Source organism: Triticum dicoccoides, chromosome 1A, assembly GCF_002162155.2.
Source record: "Triticum dicoccoides isolate Atlit2015 ecotype Zavitan chromosome 1A, WEW_v2.0, whole genome shotgun sequence".
In the NCBI taxonomy this organism is placed as follows: Eukaryota; Viridiplantae; Streptophyta; class Magnoliopsida; order Poales; family Poaceae; genus Triticum; species Triticum dicoccoides.
Genome location: NC_041380.1, coordinates 12,709,516 through 12,727,135, shown reverse-complemented (window position 1 = coordinate 12,727,135; position 17,620 = coordinate 12,709,516).

Sequence of the window (17,620 nt, the reverse complement as noted above, 5' to 3'; positions counted from 1 at the left end):
TTCATTCGTGAAAGCGAATGCCTGGGTACTTGTGACCCGAAAGATGACCAAGAAAGGTCATAACGTGAGGGAGTATATTCTCTCTAAAGAATGACATCAAAAGAAAAGAGATAGATCATTGAGAGTCTTGGTTGATGAATGTCTTTCATGTACTCTCTATGAAGAAGATTTTTCAGTCAACATGATTTGAAATGAAACAAGTAACATGCGTGTTTAATTTGACCAACGTCGGATCAAGCATGTGTGTCAAAGAGCATTCGGATTTATTCCTAAATTTGATGATTGAATATGCAGTCAAAAGAGGCAATTATGTCATTTATGTTCCCTTACTGGGAATTACCCGCATGGCGGGAAAAGATGATTATGATAAAACCCGCATGGCGGGAAAAGTCTGGGAAAATACCTGCGTAACGGGGTAAAGTTGACATAATATTATGTCAAAAATCCCGCATGGTGGGAGAGATTCTGACAGAGAAAGATATGATAACTCATGTGCATTTAATGTATCCCACTCTGAGACAAAAGAATGGAGTAGCTGAAAGGCGCAACCGTACACTTATGGATATGATACGCAGCATGATAAGTTATTCCAACTTGCCATTGTGATTATGGATGGAGGCGCTTAAAACCACCATTCACATTCTCAATAGAGTACCAAGCAAGTCGGTGCCCAAAACACCGTACGAGCTATGGACAGGAAGGGTGCCCTCCCTACAACACTTCAGGGTGTGGGGGTGCCCTGCTGAGGGCAAAATGTTTAATCCAAATATTGCAAAGTTAGATCCCAAAACAGTAAGTTGCCACTTCATTGGCTATCCAGACAGATCAAAAGGTTTTCGTTTCTACTGCCCAGACAGATATACAAAGTTTGTAGAAACGATACATGCAGTCTTCTTAGAGGACGAAATGACGAGGGGGAGCTTGGCAGCTCGGAAAATTGATCTTGAGGAGAAGAGGGTGCATGCACCTAATTCGATGATTCAGGAGCCATTTTTCTCACTACCAGTCGCAACTCCACCCAAGAAAAAGATCCCACCTCATATGAAGAAGCCATGATGAAGGCAATGAAAAACGAGATGAAATCGATGAGTTCCAAAGATGTTTGGGACTTAGAGGAAATTCCTAAAGGAGCCAAAGCAGTAGGCTGTAAATGGGTCTACAAAATTTAGTATGACTCTAAAGGGAATATAGAAAAGTATAAAGCACGACTCGTGGCAAAAGGATTTACACAAAGAGAAGGGATAGATTACAATGAGACATTTTCTCCAGTCTCATGTAAGGATTCCTTCAGAATCATAATGGCATTAGTTGCTCATTTTGATTTAGAGTTACATCAAATGGATGTTAAGACGACATTTCTGAATGATGATTTAAAAAAAATGTCTACATGAAACAGCCTAAGGGTTTTATCATGGAGGGCAAGGAAAATATGGGATGCCGCCTGAAGAAATCCATTTATGGATTAAGACAAGCCTCTCGGCAGTGGTATCTAAAGTTTAATCAAACGATTAAAAGTTTTGGATTTAAAGAAAACATTGAGGATAATTGCATTTATGCAAAGTTTAAAAATGGGAAATATATTTTCCTAATCTTGTATGTGGATGATATACTGCTTGCTAGCAGTGATGTTAGTCTACTATAAGAAACAAAGAAATACTTATCCTCAAATTTTGACATAACAGATCTTGGTGAAGCATCATATGTTTTGGGCATAGAAATTCACCGAGATAGGAACAATGGAGTCTTAGGACTATCGCAGAAAGCATATTTAGAAAAGGTTCTTAAAAAGTATAATATGCATGCGAGTAAAGCCACACCTGCTACTATAGTCAAGGGCGATAGTTTTGGGAAATTCCAATGTCCCAAGAACCAGTACGAGATCGATCAAATGAAAGCAGTACCATATGCTTCGGCAGTTGGCAGCTTACAGTATGCACAAGTGTGCACTCGCCCTGACTTAGCTTTTATCACCGGGATACTCGGTAGATATCAAGATAATCCAGGCATGGAGCACTGGAAGATGGTAAAGAAAGCATTGCGTTATGCGCAAGGCACGAAGGACTACATGCTAATATACAGGAGAAGTGATTCCCTAGAGATAAAAGGGTATTCAGACGCAGATTTTGCGGGGGACAGAGATGATAGAAAATCCACGTCAGGATACGTCTTCACTCTCGCTGGGGGAGCTATTTCGTGGAAAAGCTCCAAACAGTCAATAGTTGCATCATCCACGATGTATGCAGAATTCATAGCATGCTTCGAAGCCATGGGGCAGGCGATATGGCTAAAGAAATTTGCACCCGACTTGAAAGTGGTAGATTGTATTCACAAATCACTAAAGATGTTCTGCGACAACCAACCCGCGGTATTCTATGCTCACAACAACAAGTCGAGTAATGCTGCCAAAACAATAGAGATAAGGTATTATGTTGTGAAAAATAAAATCTAGGATCAAACTATAAGTCTCAAGCATATAAGGACAAAGGATATGCTTGCGGATCCGCTAATTAACGAAAGGCTTACCACCCAATGTGTTCAAGGAACACTTAGCCGGCATGGGTTTAAGGGAAAGCCTTATGATTCCTGGATAGGCCCAAAAGGAACAGAATTTGTTTCTAAACAAAACGTATGTTGTAGCTGTATCATTCTATCGGCAATTAAGTTGTGACGATGAAACATGCTCTATGTACCAACATGTGACGAAACAAATAAACTATAAGGTTAAAAGTAAAGTTGAGATCAAGGGGAAGAATGTTAGGTTGATCTCCTCCCGATCGAGTCCAACGGCTCGACGGGCCCTTGACCCGCGCCCTGATCGGGGGCGCCCAACCAAACCATGGTTGGTGGGCCCCTGTCGCCGCGCTATATAAAGGGGTGGGAGAGTCGGCCGCACGGAACAAGAGATTTACCGTGCGTCCAGAACCCCACCTACATCCCTACAGATCTAGGGTTAGCGCGATACGACGGGAAGCTCCACCGCCGCCACCATCTCTCTGTCATTGCCGTCGTGGCCATCTCACCACGATGGCCTCTGGCTCGAGTTCATCAACCCAAAGTGAAGGTAGGTTTACCGGATGATCTAGCCTACCCCGATCCAGTGGATCTAACAGGGGACGCTTGGGGAGAGGCTCGCTGAAAAAGTGGATCGGGAGGCCGCCCATGTCACCCACGCTGATGACGCAGACCGATAACTATCTTGTACTCCCTCTGTTCCAAAATATAAAAACGTTTTTAACACTACACTAGTGTCAAAACTGTTCTTATATTATGGGACGGAGGGAGTAAATGTTTGTGCAGGTGCTGCATCTCTATTCTCTCCGGTCGTTAACATGCAAACCTGATGGATATATATAAGGTCTTCCAATCCATGCCTGAGAAATAAGATACGGCTCCTTGTTTCATTCTCTTATATATATTTGTACTGCTGCTGGAGCATTAGGTGTAATTTTTCTTTTTTTGGCCGCAAAAAACATTGTTGTATTTCATGACTCCCAGCATTATTATTCTATAAATTAGTTATGTGTCGTGCAACCACATATATGGTTACCATTTGGTTGGTCCAGTTGGTCCGTCAGTTTGAACAACTAGGAAGCAAATGTCTTCATGATTTGCAAATCCCAATCACTCCCATCAAATCAAACTGATTAGTCACTGGTCCACCTATGGACCCACCAGCCATCTTGCATTTCTATAGTTGCTCTGTTTCATATCACAAAATACATAATGAATAATTTGTGTAGAAATTGATGAATCTCTAGGTCCACATATTTCATTAAGTATGTTAAAATATCTCTCCAATCCTTATCTAATTTTCACAGTACTAAATAACTTCATCACATGAATTTTAGGTATTCAAGGAGACTATAGATTTGAATACACAATATCCTAAGTTGGTTGAACAGGCAGAGCTGATCTTGAAGAAGTGTGGCCGGCTCCCTCTTGCAATAGTCACCGTGGGTGGCTTCTTGGCTAGCCAACCAAAAACCTCTTTGGAATGGAGGAAATTGAATGATCATATCAGCACCGAGTTGGAGATGAATTCAGAGCTTGGGACTATAAGGACTGTACTTATGAGAAGCTATGATAGTTTACCTTATCACCTCAAGTCATGTTTCCTATATATGCCCATCTTTCCTGAAGACTACAAGGTTGGTCGCGGACGTTTGGCACGTAGGTGAAGTGCATAGGGTTATTCAAGGGAGGTGCATGGCAGATCTGCAGAGGAAATAGCGGACAACTACTTCATGGAACTTATAAGCAGGAGTATGATCCTACCATCTCGACAATCAATTCAAAGTACAAAAGGAATAGATTCCTGCCAAGTCCACGATCTTATCGGTGAAATTGGTGTCTCAAAGTCCATGGAAGAAAATCTTGTCTTTACACTTGAGGAAGGTTGCAGCTCAAATAGCCAGGCCACGGTGCGCCATCTGGCTATAAGCAGCAACTGGAAAAGAAATAAGACTGAGTTTGAGAGCATAGTGGACATGACCCGTCTATGGTCAATCACATGTTTCGGAGAGTGGAAGTCATTTTTTCTTTCTGACAAGATGAGGTTGCTACGAGTGCTGGACCTGGAAGACGCAACCGGTCTACATGGTCATCACCTTAAACATATTGGGAACTTTCTTCACCTAAGATACATTTCTCTAAGAGGATGTTTACATATTGTTCACCTTCCAGATTCATTTGGTAACCTGAGACAGCTTGAGACACTAGACATTAGAGGTACCAAAATAATGATGCTGCCAAATACAATCATCAAGCTTCGCAAGCTAAACAATCTTCGTGCTGGGATAATGTCAAAGAATGAGGATGCCTCATTTGAAGTGGGAGAGGATTTCCCAGAGGTACTGAAGAGCCGGCCATGCTATTTACTTTTCTTGATGGTGGCATCTTGTTATTTGTGTATACGGTCTCAGGATGATATTGACATGAGCCGCCGAGCTATGTGTACTTTGTTGTGCTGCTCCATTTTCCCTGCTGTGTGGATGCGCATGGAACTAAATGGTGTTCTAGTGCCAAGAGGAATGAGGAAACTGGAAGCCCTGCGCACACTGGGCGTTGTGAACATTGGGCGACGGGGAAAGGATGTTGTAAAGGAGATAAAGCGGCTCGTTCGTCTGCGCAAGTTGGGAGTGACCGGCGTCAATAAGGAAAATGGACAAGAGCTGTGTTCTGCAGTTGTTGGTCTGAGCCGCCTGGAGTCATTATTGATACGGTCAGAGGGGGAGCCAGGTTTATGTGGCTCAAGCTGTATGGCAACCTTGTCAAACTGCCGGAATGGGTCCAGGGGCTTAAGAATCTGGTGAAGCTAAAGCTGCGGAGCTCCAGGATAACGGATCACGATGCTGCCATACAAGTCCTTGGGAATCTACCCAATCTGGCGTTCTTGCATCTGTTGAAGAAGTCAATCGAGGGTGAAGAGGTCCGTCTCTGTTTCCAGCAGGGGACGTTCCCAAGCCTGGTGGTGCTGGAGCTGAGCATGGGACTCGATGAAAGGCTCAAGTCCGTCAAGTTTGAACAAGGAGCAGCCCTGAACCTTGAGGTGCTCAAGTTTGATGTTAGTGCTGTCTACATGCACAGTAGTTCCGTTTTGGGTCTACCATCTCTCGCCAGCCTCAAGGAAGTTGTGCTAGAATGTTTCTTTCATGACATGGCACACCTGAGGGCCGAGCTCGCCAAGAACCCAAACCGACCTGTAGTGAAGTGTGTCTGATCGAGCTTCAGAAGTCAAGCACGCCCAGCAATCCAAGGCAGGTTAGGACTACTGTTGATGATTGTTTCATAGTCACATATCTCCTGTAATTATGTACAGCTTGTTCATGTCTGCATCTGAATCGTTTCCAGCCGGTTTGCTATACTTGTTATTGTTCATCTGGGATGGCAGCCAACTTGTGTTTGGCGTAATCTTTTCTTCTCGTATATATGTGGGTCTCCCTTTGTGTCTTGATTTATTCTCTCCTGCCAATATGTGTGTGCTCGGCGGAGGATTCCGGGTTTGCAATAGTGCACTCTGGCTGCTTGAATCAGAAACAAATTTTGAGCAACACCGACTATCTGCGGTGATGTATATATAACACCGAGACTGCAGTTCCATGTCCATGGTAATACTGGAGCCAAATTAAGGTGATTCAACACAAAGAATAGAACGTTGCCATCAGCCTGCTGTCACTAACTATGGCAGTATTGAAATAGGATCAAAATCCAGTCTATATGGCGTCCCTTTTATGAATGCTGAAAAAGAAATTGCCTGAACTCGTGCACAATTCATGAGACCTTCAAGTCTCTGAATTTTCAATGCGGTCGGGGCGCGCATCGGCCATGCTCTTGAAAGCATCCTCCACATCTTCATCCCTCGCGTCATGGAAAAACATCATGAAATTCATGTGAGCAAGGCCGGAGAGGCGCTGTGTCAGGCACTGGTCTGAAGAAATCGACACCTGATCTTATATATTCAGTTAACAGGCAGCGTACAGCTTTGTCAGTACTTCAGATTCAGCCGTCCATCCTTGATCCAACACCTCAAGACCTCTCCTACCGCTTCACGCCAGCCGGAGCGCGCCGTCGTCCTCCGCGCCATCCTTTTCCCGTTCATCTTCTCCTACCTCCCGCGGCTCCCTCTACGCACGCACTCGAACGCAGACTCGCACTACCACGCCATGGTCATGGCCTCATGGGCTCGTTGCCGCAAGCCAGGCATGTCGCCGCTGTTCGGCTTTGCCATCCACCACCCAACGTTGGTCGCTCCTCTCGCCAGATTTCTTGCTCTACCCCTCTCCTCAGTCAGCCAGCCATAGCCGGCCCTCCCGTGCACCCGCCGGGCCTCTTCGCGTCGCTCCTTCCACACGTCTCCTGTCATGGCCGCCTCCCCAAGCATCCTCATCTTCTCCAACAAGGACCTTACACTGTTACACATGACTGCACCCTTCTCAGTTCAGCCGCCTGCATCACTGCGCCCAGAAGATGTTCGATGAATTGCCCCACCAAGGAGATTGCGTTGATGGCCCATAGATTAAAGGTATGATTCCTCTTGATCAGTGATTCCTATTAGGATTCACGCTGCTGGAATTTTGTTTATTTTAGACCTAGCTCAATAGCAGTTTTAGAAATTCCTAATAAATCCTAAAGGCCCACGCAGCCCATTCATGCAAGGCAAGGGGTGGTATAAAAGTTTAGTACCACATTGCTAGTTTAGACAGAGTTGGACCTTTTTATAAAGGAAGTTCTTTCCCCACATGTATGAGCATGAGAACAAGAGGAACATCCACACGCGCTCCTCCTCCGCCGTCTGCCCCGCCGCGGGTTGCGGGAATGAGCCGAGCCGATGTCTAAATTTTTTTGCCACGCACGACGGGTATACGAAAGGTCACGTGGGAGTTGAAACGTTTTCTGTAGTGGACACTGAATTCGAACGGTGCACCTCTTCGGCCGCTGCCTGTTCGCTTCATCTCCCTTCGTTGCTTCACCTCCCGCCGCAGCATCTTCGCGTCCTTCTCCTGTGCCTATATAAGAGAGGTCGCTCCTCTCCAGAGAGACACAACAGAAGCTCCTCTTCCTCTCGCCACAAAGTTCCGATCACTGCGCTGCTGCTGCAATTTATCCAAAGTGACCGAGAGTGACTGCAATTTATGCATTTCCAATTCAAGTTATGCGACAGAGAATGAAATAGGAACAACAAAGTGTCACCCACCATGCATATTCAACGGATTTAGTGAACTAAGTATATTATCGGAATGAACAGATCCATGGCTGTTTTATTTGTGCATGAATGATGCTTGTTTTTTGTAACTTGTCTCGCAATGCTTTTTTTTATCGACAGAGAGTGGCTGCTTGGAATGAAAGTTCTCGTTTCGAGAGACACTGTAGAGCCTCAAGATGTACGGCAACCTGGTCAAACTGCTGGAATGGACCAGGGGCTCAAGAATCTGGTGAAGCTGAAGCTGCGGAGTTCCAGGATAACGGAGCACAATGCTGCCATACAAGTCCTTGGGGAACTACCAAATCTCGCATTCCTGCATCTGTTGAAGAAGTCACTCGAGGGTAAATGGGCCCATCGACCGGGATTGCCCCCCCCCCTCCCTCGCGTCGCCCCGCTCGGGCGGCCCGAGGGGCGAAACCCTAGCCGCGCCGTCTCCCTCCCCTCCTAGATCTCCCCTCGCTGCCGCTTGAAGCAGCCGTCGGGCAAGCCCACGCGCTGCTGATGAAGGTGGCGGCGGGGCCCTCGCTGCCCCGCCTCGCTCGCGGGGGGCCCTGGGTTCCGGGGCAGCGGCCCCGGCTGGTGAGGCGTCCCAGCTTTCGACATCTGGTGGCGCGGGCGCAGGCCGTCGGATCTCGGCCGTGCGGACGGCGAATCCACTGGAGGACGCGGGCCAGGGCGCTGTGGCGGCGTCGGCCTCGGCGGCGTCAGATCTGGCCTTCTCCACTCCTACACCTCTCCAGCGAGCTCATCCCCCAGATCCGGCCTGCTCCGTCGTGCGGCTCCGGTTTTCGTCGGGTGGGAGCGGGTGCCGGGATGCAGGACGGGGGAAACCCTGACAGCCTTGCCGGCTGTGACAGCGGCGACGCCCACGGGCGCCGCTCACCTTCCTGGAGGCGTCGGTCAGGTCCTGTTCCCCACCCCCGTCCCCCTTGTCTCCCGGGTTAACACCTCAACTCTGTTGGATGGCGGCGACGCCTCTGGCGCCGTAACCTTCTTGAAGGCGCTGTTTTTGGGAACAAGGATGGGATGTGGGCTTTGTTGCGGTGTGGGCGGAGGGCGTGTTCATCCTGGCTGCTCACCCTCTTTCGTGCCAGAGCTCTGGTCTTTGGCGTTTGGTTGCTCTAGGTGAGTCGACGGCGGCAAGCGGGGATTGCCTGGTTCCCCTCCTGTGGCTTCCTTCGATACCAGCCATCCAGGTTCTAGGGTGAACATGTCCATCATTCAACGGTGCGGCGCCCTCGAGCCGGGCAAGGAGACAGGGGCCTTCTTTGATGATGGATCTGGTAGGCTGCGTCTTCTTCAAGTCCTGGAGTTATTGGCAACTGCATGCCTTGTTTTGTCGTTGTTTCCCTCTCCTGAGCCGGCTGCCGCCTCCTCCTTGGCTTTGTGCGTGCAAGAGGTCGCTGGCATCTCCAAGCATTTGCTCTTTGTCTTATCTCTAGCTTGTTGTATGTGAGCATTGTGAGCTGTCCCCCGGCGTCTCTGTACCTTTCGCCGTTTTTCTGTTCTTTTTCTTTGTGTACTCTGTGGTTGTAATCTTGCATTGTTATCCTGGCCGGTTGATGGCTTTGTTAATTCAAAGCCGGGCTCCTCTGGAGCCTTCGTTCTGGAAAAAAAAAGGGGCCCATCTCAATTTCCATCAGGGGACGTTCCCGAGCCTGGTGGTACTGGAGCTGAGCATGGGACTCGATGAAAGGCTCCAAGTCCGTCAAGTTTGAACAAGGAAAAACCCCGAAGCTTGAGGTGCTCAAGTTTGGTACGACATACATACATCGAGAGGGGTTTCTTTTCAGGGCTACCATCTCTTGCCAGCTTAAAGGAAGTTGTGCTTGAAGCCTTGAAGGTGGCTACACAGGTTCCGAATTGGCATATGTGAGGACCGAGCTCGCCAAGAACCCAAATCTAGCCGTGGTGAAGAACGTCTGATCGAGCTTCAAAGGTCAATCACTCCTAACAATCCAAGGCAAGCTAGGCGTACTGCCGTATTTTCATTTGTGTGCAGTATCTACAACTACAAGCAGTTTTTCTTTCCTCCTTTTTTTTGTTGGAAGATCATCTATGAGAAGTAAATCGTTGATATTTCCATTCGTGCTGGTCAAGGATTCGTTTCAGTCATATCTGAATGTATCTGGGATGGAAGCCTGATCATGTATGTATCTGAATCGTTTCCAGACAGTTTGTTATATTACTTGTTTATTGTTCATCCGGGTTGGCAGCCAACTCTGGAATTTGGTGTCGCATGTGATTTCCTGCCAAGTAATGTGTGCGTTTGAGTGGAGGATTCAGGGTTTGCAATAGTGCTAGCTCCGGCTGCTGAAACAGAAACAGAATTTTCAGCAGCGCTGACTGTCTGTGGTGATATATATAACAGTGAAGATGCTCAATTTACACCGAGACTGCAGTTCCATGGCACTCAAGTGCTGAAATTACCCAGATCTGATGATAATGGCACCCGGAAGAAAGAAACTACCATCTCAAAATGTTGCTGCTTGCTGTCTCCTCATCACCACCATCGACAACAGGGAAGGTCGGGGCAAGTCCTATGGAAGTTGCGTCGTCTTCTCTCCAAACATGTTTTAAATGCTACTATTGTGCTTATGAAAATTTGACTTTTGAATACCTATGTAGAATAGTCAGGGCAATAATGCTACTGTATATATATGCCCTATGTATGTATGTATGTGTGCGTGTGCGCATGTATGTGTGTACATATGTGTATGAATGTATGTACATGCGTTCTACAATACATATGTATGTAGATTATATCAGTCAAGCTTAGACTACCAAAAACAACAAAAATAACAATGGATGGTGCGGGTGCTGATGCACCACTTAAGCATGGACATAAATTTTCATGCAACATTGTATTTGTTTTGTAATCTCTAGTATAGCTTGTTGAACATATAGAAATTGACGTATAAATGTAAAAAAAATAGCAGTATAAATGTATGTTATTAATAGAAACAGACCTCGATACAAATTCAACATAAGAAAATTTAAAGAAAATTGAAAAATTAGGAAGCCTGAAAGAATAACTTTCACACTAATCATAGAATTGAGAATTAGGGTACTCCTGCACTGCAGAAGTTCGAGCGGGAGGCTAGAGCATCCGGAGTGGATGCTTTGGATTGACCACACATCACGACTTGTGTGAGCCCTGACTGTATGCCCCCTTAATTTCTGAAAAGAATCCCTAGATTTTTCTGTAGGGGTCCTAGAGAATGCCTATGCGTGATAGAATGCAATTTATTTCTTGCTCGTCTGACTTTTCCGAGGGACCTCCTATATGTCAACCAGGGTGCCTAAAACAAGGGAAGTGCGTACAACCCAGCTCCACGCGCACCGTCATGGGCCGGCCCATGTGCGTGGCGGGGAGCCCCTTTGCTTTTTTCTTTTTTATATTTTCAGTTTTCCCTTTTCAGAAATATTTTGGAATTCAAAAAAGTTGCAAATTGTGAAACAATTGCTCACGTATTCACCAAATATTCATGGTTTAAAAAAATGTTTGTAAAATGATATATGCTCATAGATTCAAAAAATATTTGTGATTTCAAGAACAATGTTCATTATTTTATTAAATGTTCACAATTTTCAAAAAATGTTTGCAAATCTAAAAAATGCTTGTGAGAAGTTTTCAATAATTTTAAAATGTTCATAATTTGAAAAAAATGTCGATGGTTATGAAAACTGTTCACGGTTACAAAACATGTTCGTGAATTTGTAAAACAAACGTCTCAAAAATTAAAAGGATGGTCGAAATTTCAAAAAATATGAACATTTTAAAGTTTGATGAACAAATTTTGAACTGAAAAAAATGTTCATCCGGATTTGAATAAAAATAGGATTTGAAAAAAGTTCACTGTTTTGACAAAAAAATGTTCCCAGATTTCCGAAAATATTATTAAAATTTGGAATGAAATAATGAAAAAAAAGAAATTATGAGATAAAGAAAATGAAAAAGAAAAAGAGAAAAAATCGAAAGAAATAAAATAATGCAGGTTTTTTTTTGCGGGTTTGGGAAGGTTATATAACCTTCTCAAAACCTGAAATGAGCTACTTGGGCCGACCCACATGTACCCAACTGGGAAGCACGAAGATGTCGTGCGTTCGGTACTTGATCGGTTGGAGCACGAAGAAGTTCGACTACACCAACCGCGTTGTTAAACGCTTCCGCTTACGGTCTACGAGGGTACGTAGACACACTCTCCCCTTCGTTGCTATGCATCCCCATGGATAGATCATTCTGTGTGCGTAATTTTATTTTGTTTTTCATGCAACGTTTCCCGACAGCTGGATCCGTCGTCATGCGTGCTGGATCTGTCTCCTCGTGTCATTCTTCCCTCCATCCGATGCAGCCCTGCCAGCAGGGCCGTACCTACGAATCTGGGGGCCCGGTGCAAAATTTGAAATTAGGCCTTTATATGGAAATACTAATTATGAAGTCAATATGACACTCCCTCCGCTCTTCCAATACGGACTACATACGGAGTAAAATGAGTGAAGCTACACTCTAAAATATGTCTATATACATCCGTATGTAATCCGTATCAGAATCTCTAAAAAGACTTATATTTAGGAACGGAGGGAGTAGTATTTATTAACCTGAAATTACTAATAGGGTTCAAACTCCACACAGAACCCGAAATTTGAACTTTTTATCATCAAAATTTATGTTTCAAAGAATACACACATACCTATGGATGTATACTACTTTTTGTAACGTTTAATGCCAAAATACGCTTTATGCGAGGTACACAAAAATAAAAAATATGTATTTCTTGCACATACTATCCACTATGAAGTACATACAAGATTTGTTTTTTGTACAACTCATACCAAAATGTATTTCACAATGAAATTGTACACAAATCTACAAGTACTTGTGTGTTTATATTCATTTTTTAACTTAAAATGTCGAGTTTTGAAAATAATAATTAAATGTGGAGCCTGAGAGTTAAAAGCCTCACTTATTTATTAGCATACAATAAAAATAATCTTCTAAATAATAACAGAAGAACGATGGGTTTTTTTTTAAAAAAAAAGGAGGCTTACCCTACCTCTGCATCCGAAAGACGAGGGATGGATGATGGGAAGAAAAACTAAATAGATGAGAGCAAAGCGTATGAATCCATTTCTTACCTCAAATGTCTCTGAAGAATTTGCAAAGTGATTTCCTATAAGGAGAACAGAGAAAACGTCCCTTTGGGTTATGATGCATGCGAATTTTTCTGCTCTAGACGCACTTGACGTTGATTAATATCACTAACTGCTACTATTAGAGAGAGAGGCGTGCGCCTGTGTCATCGGCCACTGGTTGTCGTTGGAAGCTGGAAGGTTGCACTGGAGGTTATACATTCCTTAACTATCCTCTTGATTAACGTTGTTAATTGAATTTAAGATAAATTTGGGGGCCCCAAAATTTTATGGGGCCTGTGCCGTTGCACACCCTGCACCTGCTTGTGGTACGGGCCTGCCTGCCAGAGCCGCCGTCGCTGCAGCTTGCTCGACGTCGCCATTAGAGCATAATCTCACCTGGACTAGAGCACCATTTCATCTGCATGTACAGACGCGGGTAGGATTAGAAGAGGCAACGCGAGGATCTAATTTGGTGAGGAAGAGAGATGAGACTGCAGCGCTGCTGGAGCTTGCTTACCACCGGGGGAGATGGCCGAAGCTGGTCAGGATCGGCCGCTGAAGAAAAATACGAAACGGGGATCACAGCTTCAGAGTGAGAGGGAGAGATCGAGAGAGAGACGCGGTTGTGGCCGGTGAGCCTGTGGCTCTCCTCTTATCTCCACCAATCAGAGAAAGCACAGATGGGTGTGGACGTGCAGATGTAATTAAGCCACGTCATCAATTCGTGGGATGGACATTTCAACCAATCAGAAGGAACCATTTTGTCTACACCGGATCATGGAGGTACCTGTGGCGGGCCCTAGATAGTGCCCGCCACTGCTAACTATATTATTAGTGGCGAGCGAGCCAGTGCACCCGCCACTGCCATGTTTTTTTTTACTAATTTTTTATTATTTATTGTGTAACATAAGAAATTCCCACTATTGCTATTTAGTACATAACCAAATAAATTACTTACTTTGTGACTTTTCCATGATTTCCACATGGATAGACTTGTGCATGATATGGATATTCTTAAAATTAAAATTTTACCACCTAATAAAGATGAATCCGAACATAATATGAGTGATCGATGTCCGACACTTAGCATATTTGAGAGAATCATTTTCCTATTCTAAAAAAAGGAAATGTAATATATAATCCAAGATAGGTCTTAGAGGGCACTCGGCTTATACCTCCCGCTGTCAAAGAGCGGTCAAGTGCGGCGGGCATGTCCATGTGTCACGGACAGGTTGTCGTCTGCTGCATAAAAGTGAGTGCTTGACCTGCGGTATGTCGAGAGCGTGCGGTAGACCAAGTGTTTTGTGCATGCCTTGCTGTTCGCACTCGGTTTATCCGCTTATATGCCAAGTGGTCGATAAATTACACTCGGTTTACAAAGAAACACAAGGCAATATATATTTTTCAAGTAGCGTATGAGTCAACAATGTGCTAACTGCAAAACTTGTTCCTGGCGGTCGCGTTCAATTGGATGGATGGTCTTCGTGATGACCACGTACGACGACGTACTGCTCATAACTAGCATCTCCCCGATGTAATACTAGATGACGACTTGTTTTAAAGAGTAGTGACCACTGTTACCTAATGATTTTCTCAGTAGCTAGCGACACCGTACGATTCCCCAATGGATATAACGACTGTTCACCTAACAGTCTTCTAGAATAATTTCATTTGAATTGTCATCGACATCTCAGCTTGAATATGTGGCGGTGATGCTCACAGGTGGTGATGAATCTATTTTGCTCAGAGTTTGTGTGTTACGTCATCAAGCCCAATAGACTTTGAGAAACCAAGATTATTCATTTGTCACTCGCGGCAAAAAAATATTAAGAAAAAAATAAGCACTCCATAGAAGCAAGACATGAAACTTGGGGTCCGTTAAGTACATCTGTGGGAAGTGCATCAGTAGGATGCAAATGGAACTTTTGAGACTTAATGAAGTTGAGCAAAACTGCAGAAAAGAATTTCAGTTGTGCAAACTAAGTAGAGCCTCTCTCGCCAAAAAAGAAAAAGAAAAAAAAACCTAAGTAGAGCCTCTTCAGCAAGAGAACATACAGATTTTAAGTTTTTTATAGCCTGATCCAGATGCTGTAAGTTAAGTTTGTAAACTTTGTGAATCATTTTGTTCCAGCTTTTCTTATTGTATAATCTAACTGTATCAGGTCATTTACTATGTGCAGATTTGCTTTTGCCATTGCTGATCACGTCCTTCTCTCTCTGCTAGGAAACATATACCTACTTATTGAATTCTTAGGATCCTTTTTAGTTATGCTAAACTTAAATCCTTCTGTCAACAGTTTAGTGATTATTCAGAACGGACGTTGCATATTCCCAGATGCACCAGATCACTAGATGTGGTCTGACTTGGCCTTTGTACTTCACTTCACTCCATATCCTCCACATCAGACACTAACATATTCGCCCAACAGTGAGGAGATGGGAGGATGTGCAGTGAGGAGATGCGGACATCCCAGTTTATGTTACTTACACTAACATATTTTTCACTAATTACCTACCATTCTATTGTAAAAATGGACGGACGCGGCAACGCGCGTCTTGAATGATCTAGTGGATATAACGACTATTCGCCCAACAGTCTTCTAGACTAATTTCATTTGAATTATTGTCGGCATTTCAGCTTGAATATGTGGCGCTGATGCTGACAGGTGGGGATGAATCTATTTTGGTTAGAGTTTGCGTGTTACGTCATCAAGCCCATATAGACTTTGAGAAACCAAGAATATTAATTTGTGACTCACGGCAAAAAAACATTAAAAAAATCAGCGCTCCATAGAAGCAAGACATGAAACTTGGGGTCCGTTACCATGGCCATTTCGGCTAGCCCATTTATTTTTACAAGAAAATACATCTAAAGGGCATCTTAGATCTAATAAATATCAAGAAAAGAGATGTGGGTTTCGCATGTGGACGCCCCGTGCACTCTTCAAGCCATGGTGAACGTCCAACTAATTAAAAGAGGTTGCAACAGGTATTTTAATTGCGGCAAAGGGCAAACTCATGCACAATGTTTGGATGCCAGTCACCTTGGCTAGGCTGTTTGTAATGTCTTAGATGGTTTTGAAGATATATATTCACCTTCACCCTTTTGAAGGTGTTGACCCTTTTGAAGAGCGTGCCGTAGGCCCAATGTTTTGCAGGTGCTTGTCGGCGTACAGGTACGTAACCAAGAGCCATTTCTTCTCCATGGGCCTTGCCGTTCGCTCTCTGCTTACCCTTTTATATGGCGATTGGTTGATAAATTACACTGGGCTTACGAAAAAACACATGGCAATGTATGTTTTGTGTGTGTGTAGTGTATGAGGCAATAATGTGCAAATTGCAGACGTGTTCCTTGTGGTCATCTCCGTTCAAATAGGTTTTGATATGTTTGGTCGCGTGTAATGATGGTCTTTGTGATGACCTCGTACGGCGACCTACTGCTCACAACTAGCATCTCCCCGATGTAATAATAGATGACGACATGTTTTAAAGCCTAGATGACGACTGTTAACTAACGAGTTTTCTTAGCACGGTACGATTTCGGCAGCATCGCAATACAGCAGAAACAGTGACTGCTGCAGCTCCAGGAAAGCAAAATGCATCACAATACCACACGCACATGCACGCGCCACTCTCGGGCCACACACTACGTACGACGTAGCCGAAGCGAAGCGTCGCACGTAAAATAGCTAGACGTTATGTGTACATGTCCATCGATCTGGCCTAATTGTAGTAGAGATATAATGCATATTCCGGCCGGCCGATCGCGGAAGTGCACCTAGAAGCAATGCATCGAACTTGGGGTCCGTTACTCATTATTTCATTAACATGGTCATTTCGGACTGTCCATTTTTTTAAAAAAAGAACAGATATGTAAAGGGCAAGTAAACAGTATGCGGCGAGTGTTTGATCTAATAAATATAAAAAAACAAACATAGGTTTGGCAGGTGGACACCCATGCACTCTACAATCCATGGTGAACGGCCAACTAAAAGAGGTCGCAACAGGTATTGTCGTTGCGGCAAAAGTCAAACTCATGCACAATATTTCGATGCCGGCCACCTTGGCTAGGGTGTTTATGTGTAAGGTCTTAGACGGTTTTGAAGATGTTGACCCTTTTGAACAACCTCAAGGTTCAAATGAGGGAACACACTACAAGCTCAGACAGTGCCCGGGTTGGCCCCTTAGGTGCCGCAAGATGCCCGAGAAGTCCACCTGACCGCCATGCCATCATCGGAGCACCCGCCGGACCATTGCGCCATCCACTAGACCACTCACCGAACCACCGTGTCATCAACTCGACCACCTGTTGGACCTCCATGCTACCCTTCAGACCATCATGCTGCCACCAGAGTCGACTGTCGTACCACCGCTCCGCCGTCGCAGCCCACCACCGCGTCGACGAACCACGGTGCCACCGTTGACACAATCCGCACTTCCGTCATCACCCACCATCGTTACCACCAGAGCCGATGTGGTCTTCAGAAAGAGATTTCTCACTAACAAGACCCATATGTTAGATTTAATATTGGGAAAGAATTATTAGGCTCTGAAAAAACATCTCACCTGCAAACTTCTCCTAACTTATTGGGACAGACCCAATAACTACTTATTCGGGAGTTTTTTCCAGGGGGGAGGGGGCTCTGTTAGAGATACTCTAAAGCTATGGCCATAAAGCACCCACGTCCCCCACGGAAGAAATTAATATCACCCACGCGGATGGTTATCCTGCCTATAAATAGCTAGCACCCAGGCCACAGCGATCACCCACACAAAGATTAA